Below are 19,161 nucleotides of genomic sequence, written 5' to 3' on the forward strand. Positions count from 1 at the left end.
CTGCTTTAATAAGGAAACTCTGTCATGACACATCCATGCCCTAAAAATAGTGAACAAAATAGGGAAAAGAAGGAGATCTTATATATAATATTTAATGCACAAATACTTAGTAACACAAAATCTATTATGGACAGAGCCAGGCAGCAGTTGAAACTGAGTCTTCAGTTCAGGATTTATTATTAATCAGAAGTCAAGCAGGTTTTGCATTGAAATATAAGGAGATGCTGCTTTGGGGATTCAATTGCAAAATCATAATTATATTTGATTTTAAAAGCTCAAAGACTTACTGTGTTGTGGTGCTATTTAAATAAAAACATGACACTTCTGATGTTGATTTTACTATGCTGATTATTGTGTCAGAAGTCCCACCTGCATGAAAACTAGCTAAGGACTAGAGACAGGCTCAAACTGGAAAAATGGATCCAGACTCTCAGAACTTTGGAAAAGCTTGGATTTTGGATCATTCAGAGACTTTCCTGTGGTGGGGAATTTACAGACAGAATCTTGTAGACATGGACAGAATTGCTTGGCATTATTATGACTGACCAATGGACAGAGGTTATTCCCTTCTCTGCTTGAGTTTTGGCCAGTATCACCCTCTGACGTGATAGAGGAGCTTGTGCCAAAGTTGTGAGTGAGTCCTGTGTGACTCCTTTGGCTGGGAGAGAGTTTTCAATGAATATTTTTATTGTCTCATTCAGTAAAATGTTTTCTGGCTTTAGAAGGCTCCTGCCAGGCTCTTAAGAAACTACCTCCCTCCTTGGGGAAGCATGGTTCATTAGGGTGTAGCAAGACAACTCATGTAATATCTGGTTTCCTCCAGTTTCAGTAAACCAAGCCAGTTTGATTCCAAGCACAGGTCTAATACAGAAACTGTTCTTCTGCCTGATTTTTTTTTCAATTATGTCCTCTTACTGATGGCCAAGGATAACAGGCCTGAAATCCACTCACACCATGGCCACTCTAGCAGTGTAACTAAGCTTTGAAATGGATGTAAATATAATTATTTCCCATTTTAAGGCTCCTTTACATTTCTGAGAAAGGGTAACAAGGCCCTAATATAAATTAACATCAGGCTTAATGTGCCCAAGCCATTGTTTTAGTTCTACCCACCTCCTTTTATATCAATGCAACAAAATTTTGATGTCACATTTATGGTCCTAACAGAGCTGGCTTTGATCCTTTCTTTCTCAGACAGTCTTAAGATGATTATACCAGGTGGTCCTCACTTACTCCAAGGAATTTCTTTTTATCTATTGTAAGATTAGATGGGTAACAACCAAGTGGAATAATAAAAGCTTCATAAACTGAGGGAGTGCATCATCTTTTTCCTATTCGGGTTCTCAGTTTGGGATTATACACACACACACACAGTCTCTTGTATGTGCAGGTAGCACATAGCCAATACTTCTTCTTTTTATCTGTACCTGGCAATAAAAGTAAGATCTCTTTCTTTTGGTTGCAGGTCTTGTTGCAATTATCCATGCTTTTGCCATCTCAGTTTTGAGTCAAATGTGCACCATATGAAGCTACATCTTAAGGACACTCAGAAGCAGAAACCAGTTCAGAGTGTGGCAGCTCACTTATGACACATTGATTCATGCAGAGAGCATATTGTGCTGGTGTTCTGAGAACGATGCTGGACTCAGAATAATTTCCAGGTGGAATTTAAGGTGTTGCTTATGACTTATAAATCCCTAAGTGGTCTGGGTCCTGACAACCTGGAAGATTGTCTCTCTGCCTAAGTGATGCCAAGGTAGCTGCAATCAATGCTGCAGCAAACCAGTACTGAAAAGGCTCTAGATTAAGAAAAGCATTTCCAGTTCAACTGTAGTGTGCATGTTTACATTGTACATTTGACCTAGTTTCTTTACTGCTATCTTACTTGATTGCGTTCTGCATGGGGTGAAACTATGTTTATGATAGATGATTTCATCAGGCTTAGGAAGCACAGTGTAGTGATCTAAGCACTGGAGCCAAAGGAAACTGTCCCTGTCCTCAAATACCTGAAGAAGTAATCTCTTTCTTGGTATTGTCACCTTTGGCAATCTTGAAGTAACAATTTAATGAGTCAGTTCAGTTTTCCAATCTGTAAAGCAAGGAAAATAATACTCTTATATGTCACAAGGGTGTTTCAGTTTTTCATTAGTTAGGTCAGATTCACTGCTGGTCTAAATCAGCTCAACTCTGATGATTTTGTGTTCAATTTGCTCCAATGGACAGGATGCTGAAACAGCTTATGACATCCGGGACTGTCCCAGCCAATTCAGGACATACGGTCATTCTATGTTTACATTATTAGAGAAATGGTTTGTGCTTGCTATAAGGTGTCGTGTATGATGCTCCTGTGAACACAAACCACTGACAGCTTAAAGCACATTTCCCTTTTTTATAATGTGAATGGCATTCCTTGAGGTCCCAGCACTGGGATACCAAATTGTGTATGTGTTATGTAAAATGACAAGTCTTTTCACAAAATTTATGTTGCTGTTCATATGTGATTCTAAAGATTATTTATACTCTTCTATAGTATTTAGTATATATAAATAATAACAATTATTATTAAGCTATTCAACAAAATAGGCTTGAGCCAGTTGTGCTTTTTCTGTGAGGAAGATTAAGATTAAGAGGTACATAGCAGTGCACTAGTGTCTCTTGTGCCATTTTGCTGGCTGGAATTAAGGGATCAGGCTTTGAGAAAACAAAGAGAGAAACAGGCAGCATCTCTGTAAGTCAAAAACTCTGTTTCCTCAAATGTGTTGCAAGAATACAAACAATTTTAACTACTCATTTCAATGTAATAACTTATTGTAAACTTAACTGCAGAGCACTGAGTTATTCAAATTTAAAGCTTCAAGGATGGAACCAAAAATATATTAAGTTTCAAAATAAAATGTTCATCACAACTATTTCAAGCCTGACATCAAAAAAGCTGCTTCTCCTATTACTAGAAGTCAATACATAGCAGTACAATATAAGTGTCTTCCATTTTCCCCTATTTCACGCTAGATTTGTCTGATAGATGAGTGTGCTTAAGTAAATAGCACATACAATTTTAATAGGACAGGTGCTCTGAATGTACAGGGAAGGTCATTCCTATTATTTCAATTAACAACATAAGCTACAAAAACACATGAGGGTGAATTAATTTAAAGCTTCAATTTAATGCTACTGGTAAGGACATCTTTAGGCCTCTTGGTTGTCTTGACAACTCCTGCATCCCAGCCAGCAGAAGCCAATCTCTGCTATTCGTCTTCTCAGCATACAAACAGTTCAGATAGTACATTAGCAAAGAATATGATGCCCATGTAAATGTTGAAATATTTTCGTTGCCATAGAGATAAGAAGAATGGCAAAAATACAGGAGCACTTGACATACTCTAAGGCAGACTTTTAATTAAAAAAAAACCTCAAATGACAATGCCAAGATGGCTGAACATACCATACTCCTTTTATGCTAACCTACTGCATGCAAAATATGAGTCCAAATAATATACTTACAGCTGGAGAGGTCTAAAAATTATGGATGAATAGTAAATGAAGAGACTCAGGATTTTCAAGAGGTAAAATAATCATGATTACTTTTTTTTATTAAGCATTAAAAAGAACATGGTCAAAATGGTAGGCTACTTATTCTGTTACAGTAGTTTCCAATATGAACAGGGAAAAGAAACCAATTTGAATCAAAAGAAAAAGGTTGCCAAGCTGTGAAATAGTAATTAAAAGTGCCTTAATTAAAATTACAGCAGCAGCAACAATTTTATATATAACATGACTGTGTAATATAAAACACGTCAAGAAAGTGCATGGGCAAATGGTCAGTTTGGCATCTAAATTTTAAATACATTGTTACGTTATTTGATGTTTAGAGTATAGTTCAAACTTAGAGCACTTCTTCATGCTAGACAAGAGCAAAACGTGGCCTGATAAGGATAATAAAATACCATTCTCTACTCTCCCTCTTGTACTCCTCTTCATTTCTGATAATACTGTTTACAGTATTTGCCTATTGCTCAGTATACTTATCATTGAGAGTTTCATAAAGAACAAAAAATGGGGAAAAGGACTGCTTTGATGAATCCCCATCAAAATAAGAACCATTTTGACATATGATTAATAGACAGAGAAGCCCAAGGGGTTAGAAAAGTATATGCTTAATTAATGCTGCTGCCATTTTGCACAGAGGCATTTGACTTCAAACTTGCCATAGAGATGTCTTATTTACACTAAAGACATGGAAACGTTGGCCTGAATCCAAATAAATATATTATGTACTTAGTATGAGACTAGACTACAGCTCTAGGTGAAATACAAAGTTATTATTTAATACATATTTTAAGTGCCCCTCTATGTATTTTGGGATTTTCCCCTTAAACTTTACAGATGGGGACAAACTGGGAAATATGGAACTAGAGGTTAATTTTGGACACTTAAAACATGAGGTATATTCACATCTGGAGTTTTGGATCAGACACATTACCAATAAAAAATAAGGCTGTTTTTTTTTTCCTTTTCCCACACAGTATTATCACTCAATCTTTTATCACTCTAAAATACAATTGAGCCAAACCTAAAATGTTTATGAGCCTCTTTTTCCCCCACTCATTAAAAATGCTTAAGTACTTCTCTCAATGTGTTGCACAGGTTTTTTATTCCATTTATATCAAAACTCAAAGCTAATCATACATTTCTCTAAGACCATGCTAATTAAAACTCTTAATGATTGGCCAGAACCTTGAAATTAATATACTTTTGACATCTCTGAAAATTGTATCTTTATGAATTTCAGATCTTTGCTTTGATCCATTATGCTTAGTTTTGATAGCATTTCTGTACCTGTACCTTTATTATATAGGCAGCTTAATGACAGAGTGGCCAGTGATCCTCCAACAGAAGTTCTTAACAATGGAACAATATAAACAATGCACAATAAAATACTTCTATAGGTAATTTAAATCCCAGCCCTGTCAAGATAAAGGCAATTCAGGTGTCATCGTAGTCCCACTGAAGTCTATATTAAATTTGTTCAGACTTTAACAAGACCAAGATCGCTATCAGGATGATGAAGTTTGGGATTGACCTAAAAAATGACAGAAGTCTGAAACTATGAAAGACTATTTGTTGGCTGCTTCTGTAACAACAAAGCATTGACAAGGTGGAATAAGGAAGTCCTAGTGTCTAAACCAAGAGTCTAATCCTCATCTTTAAAGAAGATCCAAATCAAATACACTTGGATACTGAACACAGAAAATGTGGGAGATAGAACTCATATACCTGAGTACCAGAACTGACAGGCAGAAACTTCAGAAGGGATTTTGTGGGCTATTACATCAGGTGCCTGTACACAAATGCACAGAGCTTGGGAAACAAGCAGGAAGAATTGGAAAATCCTTGCACAGTCATGGAACTATGACGTGATTGGAATAACAGAGACTTGGTGGGCCAGCTCACATGACTGGAGTAGTGTCATGGATGGGTACAAGCTGTTCAGGAAGGACAGGCAGGGGAGAAGAGGGGGAGGAGTTGCGCTGTGTGTAAAAGATCCATATGATTGCTCAGAGCTCCAGCATGAAACTGGAGATAGGCTTGTTGAAAGTCCTCAGGTGCCTGTACTGTCATGGATGGACTGTTCTGAAAGGACAGGTGGGGAGAAGATGAGGAAGAGTGGCACTTTATGTAAAACAGCTGTATGATTGCTCAAAGCTCCAGGATAAAACTGGACATAGGCCTGTTAACAGGCTCTGGGTAATGGTCAAGGGGAGAAAAACAATGGTGATGTTGTGGTTGGTTTCTGCAATATCCACCAGACTAGGAAGATGAGCTGATTAAGCTTTCTTCAGACAGCTAGCAAAAGTTTCCTAAGCCTAGGCCCTAGGTCTCATGGGGGATTTCAATCATCCTGACATCTGCTGGGATGTCAATACAGCAGTGCACGGGCAATCCAGGAAGTTTTTGGAAAGAGTTGGAGACAACTTCCTGGTGCAAGTGTTGGAGAGACCAACTATGGGCCATGCTCTTCTTGACCTATTGCTCACAAACAGGGACACATTGTCAGGGAATGTAGTAGTGGATGGCAACTTGGGCAGCAGTGACCATGAGATGATTTGAGTTCAGGATCCTAAGGAAAAGAAGGAAAGAGAGCAGCAGAGTAAGGACCCAGGACTTCAGAAAAGAAGACACTGATTCACTCAGGGACATGGAAAACTGGTGCCTCCCAAGACTGGAGGGGCACCATGGCAGTGAGCGGTGAGTGGGACCACCCACAGATGGCAGCAGTGGTGTCAGCAACAGAGAGTGGGGACTGCCCACAGCCAGCAGCATTGGTGTCAGCGGCGGCGAAAGGCAAGTGGAGACCACCCAAAGCCAGAGGCATTGGTGTTGGCATTAGCAAGTAGAGACTGCCCACAGCTGCTGCCAGCCACATCAATGGAGGGGGGGCAGGTGCAAGAGTCGACTGCCCACAGAAGCTGACAGCAGCCAATCTCAGGGGTGTCATATGCTTCACCCCGTACCCCCCAATACCTTGCCTACACTCAGGGAACTGATGGGCAGGGTCCTCTGGGAGGCCAATCTGAGGGGAAAAGTGTCTCGGACAGCAGGTTGTATTTTAAAGAAACCTTACTGAGGGTACAGGAATGAACCATCCTGATGTGCAGGAAGACTAGCAAGTATGGCAGAAGACCAACTTGGCTTAGCAGGGAGTTAGAACATAAAAACAAAACTTACAAGAAGTGGAAACTTGGACAAATGACAAGGGAGGCATATAAGAGTATTGCTCAGTCATGCAGGGATGAAATCAGGAAAGCCAATGTACAGCTGGAGTTGCAGCTAGCAAAGTACATGAAAGGTACAAGAAGGGTTTTTACAAGTGTGCCAGCAAAAGGAAGATCAAGGAAAGTGTGTCCCCCTTACTGAATGAGGGAGGCAACCTAGTGACAAAGGATGCAGAAAAGATTGAACTACTCAATTACTTTTTTACCTTAGTCTCCACAGGCAAGGTCAGTTTGCTACTGGCATGTGGCAGCAGAGTTTGGGGAGGAGGTGAGCAGCCTTCAGTGGTGAAAAAACAGGCTAGGGACAGCATAGAAAAGCTTGATGCGTAAAAGTCCACTAGTCCAGATGTAATACACCCAAGGGTGCTGAAGGAGTTGGAGGATGTGATTGCAGAGCTGCTGGCCATAATCTTTGGAAACTTGTGGCAGTTGGGAGAGGTCCCGCATGATTCAAAAAATTGCAAATATAGTGTTCATCTTTACGAGGGAAAAAGGAGGACACGGAGAACCATAGCGTGGTCAGCCTCACCTCAGTCCCTGGAAAAATCATGGATCAGGTCCCCAAGGAATCCATTTCTAAGCAATTGGATGACAAGAAGCTGATTAAGAAGAGTTAGCATGGATTCACCAATGGCAAGCTATGACTGACCAAACTGATTGCCTTCTACAATGAGATGACTGGCTCTCTGGATGGAGGGAGAGCAGGGGATATGATATACCTTGACTTTAGCATGGCTTTTGATAAGGTACCCCACAATATTCTTGCAAGCAAGCTAAGGAAGTATGGGTTGGATGAATGGACTGCAACGTGGATAGAGAACTGGCTGGATCATTGGGCTCAGAGGGTAGTGATCAATGGCTTGATGTCTAGTTGGTAGCCAGTACCAAGTGGAGTGCCCCAAAGGTCGGACCTGGGGCCATTTTGTTCAATATCTTCATCAGTGACCTGAAAGATGGGATGGAGTACACCCTCAGCAAGTTTGCAGATGACACCAAGCTGGGAGGAATAGGAGATACACTGGAGGGTAGGGCTAGGTTTCAGAGAGACCTAGATGAATTGGAGGATTATACCAAAAGAAATCTCATGAGGTTCAATAAGAAGTAAAAAGTCCTGCACTTAGGACAGAACAATCCCATATGCTGGTACAGACTGGGGACCAACTGGCTAACAGGCTGGGGAATGACTGTCGATCGAGCAACTCTGTACAAAAGGACATGGGACTTACAGCGGACAATAAGCTGAATATGAGGAACAATGTGCCCTTGTTGCGATGAAGGCTAACGGCATACTGGGCTGCATTGGTAGGAGTGTTGCCAGCAGATCAAGGGAAGTGATTATTTCCCTCTATTGAAGACTGATAAGGCCACATCTGGAGTACTGTGTCCAGTTTTGCCCTCTCCACTACAGAAAGGATGTGGGAAAATTCATGAGAGTCCAACAGAGGGCAACAAAAACAGTTAGAGATCTGGGGCACATGACTTCTGAGGAGAGGCTGAGGGAAATGGACTTATTTAGTCTGGAGAGAGAAGATTATGGGAGGATTTAATAGCAACCTTCAACTACCTGAAGGGGGGTTCCAAAGAGGATGGAACTAGACTGTTCTCAGTGGTAGAAGATGACAGAAGAAGGAACAATGGTCTCAAGTTGCAACAAGGGAAGTTTAGATTAGATATTTGGACAAATTTTCTCATGAGGAGAGTAGTAAAGCACTGGAACAGGCTACCCAAAGAGGTTGTGGAATCTCTGTCCTTGGAGGTTTTTAGGACTTGGATAGACAAAGCCTTGGCTGGGATGATCTAGCTGGAGCTGGTCCTGCTTTGGATTAGATGACCTCCTGAGGTCCCTTCCAACCCTAATTTTCTATGATTCTATGATATCATTATTTTCACAGTTACCCATTTTACATTTGTGAAACTGAGGCCAAAGGACATTTTCATTTTGCTTTGCAATTAGTAAGCAACCTTTCTACTTGAATAGGAATTTACCAGGTGACTAGGCTTTTTCATTTCAAAATCACACTAGTACCAAATTCACATTTGAAGGCAATTTAAACTGTTGGTTTTACTAATCTGGACCCTATTTATAAGACAGTTGCCTCTACTCTCCTAACCCTCTGAAGCAGCCTAAATCAGCTAAGATGCCTGAGTAAACATAACCTAAATCTAAATGTCATTGGATAGGATATTCTTAATAAGGTTCTTTGGCTACCAAATTCATTTTTCTTGCTTAGGTGACAGAGCCCACATTCATTAATCTTCAAGTCACAGAGGAAGAGCCAGGCTTTTATCCAGAGAGGAAATTTGAAGGGGAATATTTTCTCTTAAAGAGTAAGCCTCAATGAAATCTTGCAGAAAATTTTAATTGATGCTGAGTCAGTTTGTTAAATGGTTTGTGTTTGAATAATGTATATTGCATTTGGATATAGAAACTGATCAAATACCCAATGAACATAAATGGAAGGATTCTCATGGATTTCAATGACCAGCACAACAAACAGTGGCAGAATAAGAACATTTATATTTATTTGTATTGCATCTAAGGGTGCAGCTTCTCCCAGATGGAGAAAAAGCCTTCTTGGGAAGATATTCTTTGACTAAACTGAGGTTTGACAGCATGTTATGTACCACAGAGAGAGAAGTCAACTGTTCATACCAGTGACTATCATTTTTACCACGAAGTGATGCCCTGTTCTTAAATTGAGCTCGTGCCAATGTTATTATTCTGGGGATGATGCACATTGTGCTAGCTCCCCAGCAGGTAGACCGTGAGATTGTGCAATTTTAAAAAATCACATGGGTATATAGGAAATCTATATGCATAGCTCAGTGTTTTTCGGCTGAGTCCATAATGTTTTTAATTTTTAATTTTAAAAATAAACAGATTAATAGAGCTACACTAAGAAAGGTCATACCATTTCACGGAGGCTGTTGATATTTTGAAACTGGGTTTTGTTCTAATTCAGGATAAAACTCAAAAGAATTTGAGATTCACAGCAAAAGGGAATAGAATCCCAGCTCTGGGCAATGTATCTTGTGGGCGTCCTCTGACTCATGGACCCTGGAAGCCTTCAGAGCCAGATCCATGAGTCTTGGAGCAGAGGTTTCCTAAGCAGACCATCAATTAAGCTTCTGAGACTCCACGTAGATGAGCTGGCAGAAAATCAGGCAGGTTTCCAACAGAATTCTGACTGAGTTCTACTGGAAGTTTGTCAATATTGTTTGATTTCAACAGATTAGTAAATCCTGAGAGAAAAACCACTGTCAGAATTTTTCCAAACAGCCCTGTCCATATGTGTATTTCTCTTTATGAATTATAAAAATGATACAGAGTATAAAAATCTTGGCACACAGCAATAGTTTAACTTTACTGCGTTTATCAGACTCTACACGCTTCTGAAATTCATCTTTAGTTCCATTATATACTCCAGCATTTCTAACTCTATGCCAGCCAGCTATTGTCTAGATCAGGGTTGTACAATTCTTTGGTCCCCCACAGGCCAGATGCAGACTGTGGGGCTTCTCCCAGCCTGGATGACCTACCTTCAGTGGCAAAGCAGCAGTTTGTTGCTGTGGCTACTAATGATACTGCACTGGCACAGCTCAGAAATCCAGGGGGTGAATGCCACAGCTCAGAAATCCAGGGGGGTGAATGCCACCACACTTGCCCCATCTCCTCCCTTGCTGCCAATTTTAATTGCCGGCAGTGACTGAAGATGCCAAATTTGGTGGTGGGCAGGATGGGAAGGTGGGGGGTGCTCAAATGACAGCAGCATTCAGCCCCTAGGTTCTGGAGCTGCCAATGGAGCAGCTCCAGCAGCTGTGCTAATAAGCACCACAGACCTCAAATTGAACTACCTGTGGGTTTCATGTGCCCATGGGCTGCCAGTTGGCCACCCCTGGTCTAGATTAAATTATGAAATAAGGGAAATGGATGGCAACATATCTGGCCCCTCCTGGGCATATCCTACCTACTATCCATCCCACTACTGACCCATAGGAATGTCACCATATTCTTTCCCTTACTGACTACCATCTTAGGCAATGTCTGCTTCTTGGACAGGCTGTTTTCAGCTGTGATGTCTCAGCATCAGAAATGGTGTTTCATTTGCTTTAAAATTCTATCAGCCTGTTAATCTACTTTTAAATTAAAACATTGATTTTTTTAAAAATAAAAAATGTAACACTGGGCACAAATACTAATGAATTTCTCAGTATTAGCTTGAGTTTCAAATGTGTGTTAAAAATGGTTAGTATTGTTGTACTTGGACAACTCCCAGGGAAATTAATGGCAGAGAGATGTGCTAAGTGGTCTCATTGGTCTTTTCCATCTCTAGTTTATGTTATATTATGAACAGATTATTTATAACATTAATAATAGTAATAATGATAGTAATAATAGTTGTTTTTGTTGACTGTCATGCTGTAAGATCACATGTGCCAGATTGTGTGCGGTTTTGGTGTAGAATACAGACTAATATTCATTTGAGATGACCTGCATAACTCACTTGAGATTTTGTTACTTATACAGAACCACATACTTGTGCATCCACTCTCTTGATGTTAGAAAAAGCAAGAGGAAGAATAAATGCTGTCATGGTATATAAGAGTATTTGGAAGGTTATATTACAACTGACTAGAGAAGTTAGTTCCTTGTATTGTCTTCTGTCAATCATAGAGCTTGTGGAGCAAAGTCCCTATTATTTTCCCTGCCTTGAAGATAAGAGGTGACATGTTTCTTAAATGCAGGGGTTGTACTTATTCATGGTAAATTGGCTGGCTGAGTACATCTAGAGCTTTTGCCTACTACAGCTGATGCACCTCAACATATCTCTGGAAAGAATAAGATTCACAGATGATGTACTGGCTAGAGAAATGACTATATCAAGATCAGAGGGGTCTGAACTGCATAGTGCAGAAGAGCTGGATAAGTAACGACAAAAGATATAAAGGCTTAATCACACAAGAAGATTGCAAATCTGTCAATGAATTGTCGACCTGAGCTTCAAATTAGGCCAGCACAAAAGCAATACAAATAGGGCAGAGAAAGGCAAAGTCGTATATCACTAAAGCAGAGACAGAAGCTAACGGCTAGATGGTGTTTGATAGTTTTGTGGTAACATAAGATGGAGGGCAAGAACTCTTCCCATCCACTACACCTATTCCTAGACCTCCTGTAGAGAAGATAGTGCAATTGCCTCTCTCATCCTACATTTCCAAAAACTGTCCTGTGCTATACAAATATTTGAAATGCAAAAACTCTAGAACACTTGGTTCAGAGATGACACCTTTCATTAGACCAACTAAGAAACCACAGCAACATGCACGAATTCATGGAGATGTTTGGCAACAGACAGATGAATACACTATGGATATGGACAGATGGTCAAAATAAAGCTAGTTAACAGAGGGCAGGGACTGAACATAGAACAGAAAGGCATGGTAACTGGTCTAGGCAGACAAGGTTCCTTGGGTGAATCCAATATCTTTTATTAGACCAACCCAAATAGTTGGAAAATAATTATTAAGCAAGCTTTCAGGTTCAAAAACCCTTCGTCAGGCTAAGGAAGTTTCAGCAGTTGGTGTGTGCTCTTCCTGGATGGAATGAAAAGTAAAGAAGCCAGCGGCTGGGCTGGTATGCATACAAGACAGGTAGTCAGTGAAAATGTAGATTGAGGAGTCAACTGCTGAAACTTCCTTAGCCTGACGAAGGGTTTTTGAACCCGAAAGCATGCTTAATAATTATTTTCCAACTATTTGGGTTGGTCTAATAAAAGATATCGGATTCAAGGAACCTTGTCTGCCTATGTCCTTAGACTAACATGGCTACAACCTACAACCCTGGTAACTGGTTTTGCATTCACAATTATCCCACAGTAAGTAAAAGATAAATTGGAGCATCTTACCCCAGAATGAAACAGAGCAAAGTTTTCCTAAGTTTAGTTGTATACCTCTTGGTGTGGTTTATCCCAGACTTCCCAGGAGACACTCTGCTTTTCAGAGGCACAGTATCTCCCACAGCCTCCCTACAATTGTGGAGTTTCACACTGTTGCCCAGTCAGAATTGGGCCTCATTTTTCAATTTCAAAATGAGCAGTAATTTCAGGTACCTAAATAAAGTCACCTTAAGGGTGCTAACTTACCTAAAAATGAGTACTCAGCAATTACTAAAATGTAACCCCTTAAAGCTGTCTTAAGTCATGTTAGAAATTTTATGCCCATATGTCTTGACTAAACAGACATTTTTGTGAATGTGTGGGGGAAGGGAAATATATTTATGAGAGGATGCATTAATCCAATCCTGAAATTTAATGCAAATACTTTCTGATTAAAAATAGTAGGCTATTTACCCATCACTAAATACAACATTATACATTCTCCTCACACAAGGGCCAACCACAATAACAGGACAGCTGAGCTAAAGCAAAATGAAACTGAAAGAAGAAAACAGAGCTAAAAAAAAATCTAAAGAGAAATAAGGTGACTGAGAGAAAATGTATAGGCTTTTGGTATAGAAATACAGGAAATACGACAAAGTGAGGGACCTCAAGTAGCTGTATATGACAGGATTTTTACTTCGTGGGTGTGTGAAGCAAAATGTGATAACACCTGGAAGGAAAAGGACATGTAGGAGAAAAAGGCAACACAGAGAAAGAGGAACTGTTGGCTAGCTAAGTTTTACTAAGTGCCAGCAAGCGGGAAATAGCAAGAATAAGAAAAGACTGAATTAAATTTGCCAAATAGCAACACCAGCACTCTTTAACAGCCATGTTAGTTAAATATCAGTCAGACAATGTTCAGCTCAAGAACATTTATCTGATAACCTCTATATAAGGAGCAATGATGAGCCAGGATCCTGGTTTTCTCTGATTAAAAAAAAACATCCCTAATTTTCAGATTAAAAGAAGTAACCCAAAATCCACATTTTGTGTGATTAAAATGAAACACTGCTATATAGGGGGATTTTTTTTTTTATCAGAAAAAACCAGGATCTCTGATGATCAGGCCCCATGCACTGTACAACACTTGCCTGTCCTGTCAACTGGTTGGGAGGGGTTTTTTTTCTAAATATATTCATGGGGTGAATATCATGGAGGAAGAAGAACTATTTTAAGTTAAGCAGAGAAATTTCACCTGGCTGTGGTAGTGCTGGCAGCACTCCAGTTAAGAACCACTCGGGTAAGCTGAGGCAGGTGCACCCGTGGTTCTCATCCAGGGTAATTCTAAATGAAGAAAAGTTATGGCGGGGTCTCTGGAATCTCAAAAAGGCTGAAAACTACTGTCACAGACCATGGCTGCCAGCCTGGCTTAAGTAGGAGAGGTAGTCAATTTTAAAAGGAATATGTGCATGGCAGCCTAATGCACCACAGCTGTTATCTGATAATTCTGTGCTTCAGGGTTTCTGCTAGTCACCTGTAGGAGCCAGGAAATATTTTTCACTCCATGAATGCATATTATGGCTTCTAAGCTTTCTTCTTTGCCTTTCTCTGAAGCTTGTGATGTAACAAGAGCAAGAGGTGGGAGTTTGGCTGGGATGCACTGGTGCTGTTAATGATATTTCAACATTTATTTTAGCTTGCCTATACCATAGCAGTACTGGGAGGCCTGAGTTCACCCTGTTCACTCACACCCAACCCAAAAGTTCCCCAGTGAGGTCACTCCAAGCTCATTCCCCAGCATATGGTTTCAGACATGCTAAAGATCAAGGGCTCTATGGGAGGCACAGGAAGACAAACCTAGAGGAGCCTCATCAGTGTACTTCTGGGTTTGGAGGGTACCTCTTGATGCCAGGGTCCCTGCTGCTGTGATATAAACAAGTACCTGGCTGGTAGGGTTTCCTCACGTGTTCAGAGTTGGAGTCAGAGAAGAATTTTCCCTAGATCAGATTGACCAGGACCAAGGTGTGGCTTTTGCTTACCTCTATAGTGAACAGCATGGTCCTCTTCTAAGGCTTTTCTGAGCATATTTTAACTTAATAAATACTCTGCATCAGCTGGGATGGTGCCATTGTCATTTCTGCTCTAAACCTGTGGCAGGTTGTAGGGGTTTTGTAGGGTGTTTTGTTGCTGGGGAGTGTTCAGTGGATTGCAGTGGACATTCTTATGGACCTTTTGGGCAAATGATTGCCTATAAACACAGAGGAGTAGACTTAATAGCTAGGGAGACCCTTTCCAGTCCTATGTTCTTATGCTCTTAATTGCCCTTGAGATAATTTTTATTTCACCAATGAGTGTAAAAGAATGTGATACAACTTTCCAGGGAAAGAACATGCAGGAGAAAAGGACAACATAGAAAAACATATAATCCCTCACACAGGCTTCAAAAACTAGCCAAATGACCATCTTGATCATCTTGGCATTTCAGCCTCAGATTTCAGCTGCAAATATTTTACATCTTATTCCTGAAATTTTTGCAGGCAATGGATTCTTCCCTCTCCTAGTGTGTTTGGAGGCATCTTAACTCTAGAGGGATGGGAGAAGTGCAGAATCAGTATTTCTTGGTCCTACTGGAGCAAAAATGGAACCATGATAGGGCAGGAAGGCCAACAGGCTTCTTAGCACCTGGAAGATCCTTATCTGCTGTGCTGAATAAGCCCATATGCACCCATACTTCTCACTGATGCTTGCTTACTGGAAAAGGGGGAGTAAAGGTATGTGTTGGGGGTTATCTCTGATTGAGTGTAAGTACTTGGCAGCCTGGAGCCTTCTTGGTCTGATCTGTTATTCTCGCTTTTACTTGTCTGTAATTCGCTTCGGTGGAGCCCAACTCTCTTCTGCCACGTCTTGATTTTTTGTTGATGTTATTGGTCGGGAGGTGTTGTTTGATCTCTACTACAGCTGGCTAACTGCAATCCACATAGAAATTTCTTGTGGGGCTCCAACCTTCCTTACACCCCATCCTAGCACCACCCAGATGTTACACCTCCGATTACACTCATTCTTCTTCTTGATAGATCTAGCAGTCTTTCTTTTCTTTCATTCTAGGTTCAATTCCTTTGAGTCTTGACAACACAGAAAACAATGGACCACTGGACTTCCCCTCAGCCTCAGGTAAGTCTCATGGGTCACCACAGGGGCCTTATGTACCCCACTCTCCTGGGGTCTCCCGCCTTCTAATAATGTATTGTAGACAGTTTAAATCAAAAGGAAAAAATCACATCCTGAGCCTTTATTCTCAGGAGCTTGATTCTTTCAGTCTTCTGGCCTGTGACTCTCCTGCCAGGGTGTCTTGACTGTGCCCAGGGCATAAACCATAGTCTGTGCTTCTGGGCAATCCTGCCCTTTCCAGGTTTTTGGGTTGAGGTTGTTGCCAGCCTGGCTCCCTCACCCAGTGAACCCGCCTTGATTCCAAAGAAACAAATAACAACTAAAACAAAAACCAACTATAGTTGGGACCTGTATAGGGCACAACTTTTTCTCTCATAGTGGGCCATTCTCCAGCAGAGTTCCCCCAATGCTTGCACCACTCTTCCCCACAGTCTCTCTCCATCTGCCATCCCATGGCTCAGCAGAGTTTGGCCAAGTCCTCATCCGAGCTTGAGGCCAGCTCTCGGGGTTCAAAGGCTCCCCACCTGACATCCCGAGACTCTGGGAGTGCCTCTTCATGCTCCATCCCCTCCAATACGCTGCTCTCTACTTTCTGAGGCCACTCTGCTGCACAGAGCAGCTGCTGTAGAACCGCCACTCCCATGGTGTTCTTTCTTCTTTCCACATCGCTGTCTTTATTGGCGGACTCCTCTTCCCCAGCGGGGAGTTTTTTTCTCTTTTCCTGTTCCTTTTCCTGTTCCTCTCTACAGTATGCAGAAGGGAACATGTCAATACTTCTCTAACAATCTGAATATTGCTTATCTAGTATTGGAGCCAGTCTCCTTCAAGAAACTGGAGAAGGATGAAAACCAGCTGGCTACCCCAGAAAGAAAGCCCAATAGCTTTAGACTAAAAGAGAGAAAAATGGGCAAAAGGGAGCCTCAGGATTAATGAGGAAAGGAGATGGATATGATAAGAAGGGATCCTGGTTTTCTCAGATAAAAAAAAAAAAATCCCCAATTTTTGGATTTAAAAAGTTTCAGATTCCACATTTTAATCACAGAGAAAAAGTGGATTTGGGGTTACTTTTTTTAATCCAAAAATTGGCAATTTTTTTATCCAAGAAAACCAGGATCCCCGATAATAAGAAAGTTCAAGTACTTTCCAGGCATCAGAATCCCTGTATAATTATCTGCATTCAAATATTATCCAGCTGTGAAAGCTACAGTTGCATTATAAAACAATGGATAAAGAGGGATGATCTGAAGCTACTACTGTGCAGAGTGTGTCACGTTTTCCATTTGCAAAACTTTCTGAGCTTAAACATATATATATTTTTGTAAATAATTTTTTTGTAATTTCATCAAATTTCATTTCAGCTCACTTTGAAATCTTTACAATCTTTTCTGTGACAGTTTCCTACAATTTTTATTCTTATTATAAGTGGCATGAATTCAAGCACCTGTTTTGCATTCCAAATTGTACATTCTCTGTACAGAGTCAAAGAAAAGAGCAAACCAGGTATGTGTGTGAATTCATGGCACTGTTGCTCCCAGAGAACAAGAACCCAGCGCTAAATTGGTGCTTATAAATATAATCCATTGACACTCCAATGAGAGGAACTGAGTCTAAAAACAGATGTTGAATTCTAGTATAGGTTTTAAAAAGGCATAAATGCTACAGAACTTATGAAAAAGAAAAAAGTGTATTACAGAAATAAAAGCCGCAAGAATGTCCCCACTATTTTCTTGCCCAATGCTCACTGCTATTTGAAATTTTAAAGTTGTGGAATTCAAGCTGGCATTTGAATCCTGAGGACCAGCTTTTATTTTGGTTATTAGTTCAGTTCTGGAAGTACCAACTATTTGCAAGAAATATCAGACCTCCAGGGGCACCATCAGTATTTGTAATCATGAAAGTGTGTTAAGAGCATCTTAACTAAAAGCTTTCAAAATTGCTATCTTCAAATACGATATGTACATATTTATCATGTAAAAACTTCGTAACTTCACGTCTGTTGTATCTTTGTGGTTCCAGAGCAGCGGGGGTTAGAGTAGCCTGGGGAAACAGCACAATACAGCCATCATGGCTGGTAACTTTACTGTTCTGAGGAGGGATCACGACTGAAAAGTAAACAGGGCAACTGAGGCAAACAAAGTTACAACTTTTCCAGTACAGTACCCTATATAACAGCAAATGAACAATAAATCATAATCTCTATCTTAATTCATTGATAATTTCCTCTGTGGAGTAGATCCTATTTCACATATTAGGCATAGGAGTGAAATCCTGTTCTACCCTATTTCAGTTACTGAAAAAAACTTTTACATGAAAGGCAGGTGGGTCCTTATCCTCCTCACTGTTTTTTGTGACTTAATTTTAGGGCTAAATGGGACAAAAATAGATGCATTAATGTTTGTTCAGGGACACAAACAGGGTGGCCAGGATCACAATAAGGAATCTTTGGGTGTGTCTACACATCGCCCTACATCACCATAGTGATGCGCTATGTCGCTGTATAGCACAGTATGGTGAGGTAGCAATCACATGAGTCTACACAGCTACTTCACCATAGCAGCATGCTCCCCCATTTTAGGTTGCTGCTACAGGGAAGCAGCAGCAAATTCTAACAATGCGCTGCATGCACAGTGCAGTACAGGCAGTTACTGCACCATGCCTTAGTACTTCCTAAAGATGTGCCCTTAAAGATGAAATAGTATCAGGACCATAACTATCTAAGAGCCATTTAGCTATCTAACTGATGGATAGGATTTGGCCCTTTTTTGGTGTGATAATCTTCCTGTTAGTGATAGCCAGGCAAGGTTCTTTGAGTAGATGTGATATGTTTTATTAGACCAACTGAATAATTGGGAAAAAGTTCTTAGCAAGCTTTGGGTGCAGTCACCCTTCTTCAGGCATAGGAAGTCTCTGCTGTTCTGAAACTCCAGGGGATGAGAGAAACTAGAAGTGTGACAGGATGTCAGTGAGAATGTAAATAGGTAGAAATTAGAAAAACAAAGGGTAAAGCGGGGGTGGGGAGGAGCCAAAGGTGAGTAAGGGGGACTCTATGGTAGTAGTAATTCAAGTTAGAAAAGAGGTTGTCTATGAAAAAGGCAATAGCTAGGAATTAGGAAGAGAAAAGACAGAAAAGTAGGGGAGGAGAGGGGAGAAAGAGGGCAAGAAAAAAAAGGTAAGAGGTCCAGTCTGGCAGGTACCCAGTGAATCAGATGTCGGGCAGGTTGTAATGTGTCATAAATCCAATGTCTATATTGAGTCCATGGTTTTTTTGTATCCAGTAGATTTATGAAGTGAAGTTTGCAAGTTTGTCTATGAAAGGTGTTTAGTAAGTTCCCTTTGAGGATTAG

Source organism: Alligator mississippiensis, chromosome 1 (genome assembly GCF_030867095.1).
Source record: "Alligator mississippiensis isolate rAllMis1 chromosome 1, rAllMis1, whole genome shotgun sequence".
Classification (NCBI taxonomy): domain Eukaryota; kingdom Metazoa; phylum Chordata; order Crocodylia; family Alligatoridae; genus Alligator; species Alligator mississippiensis.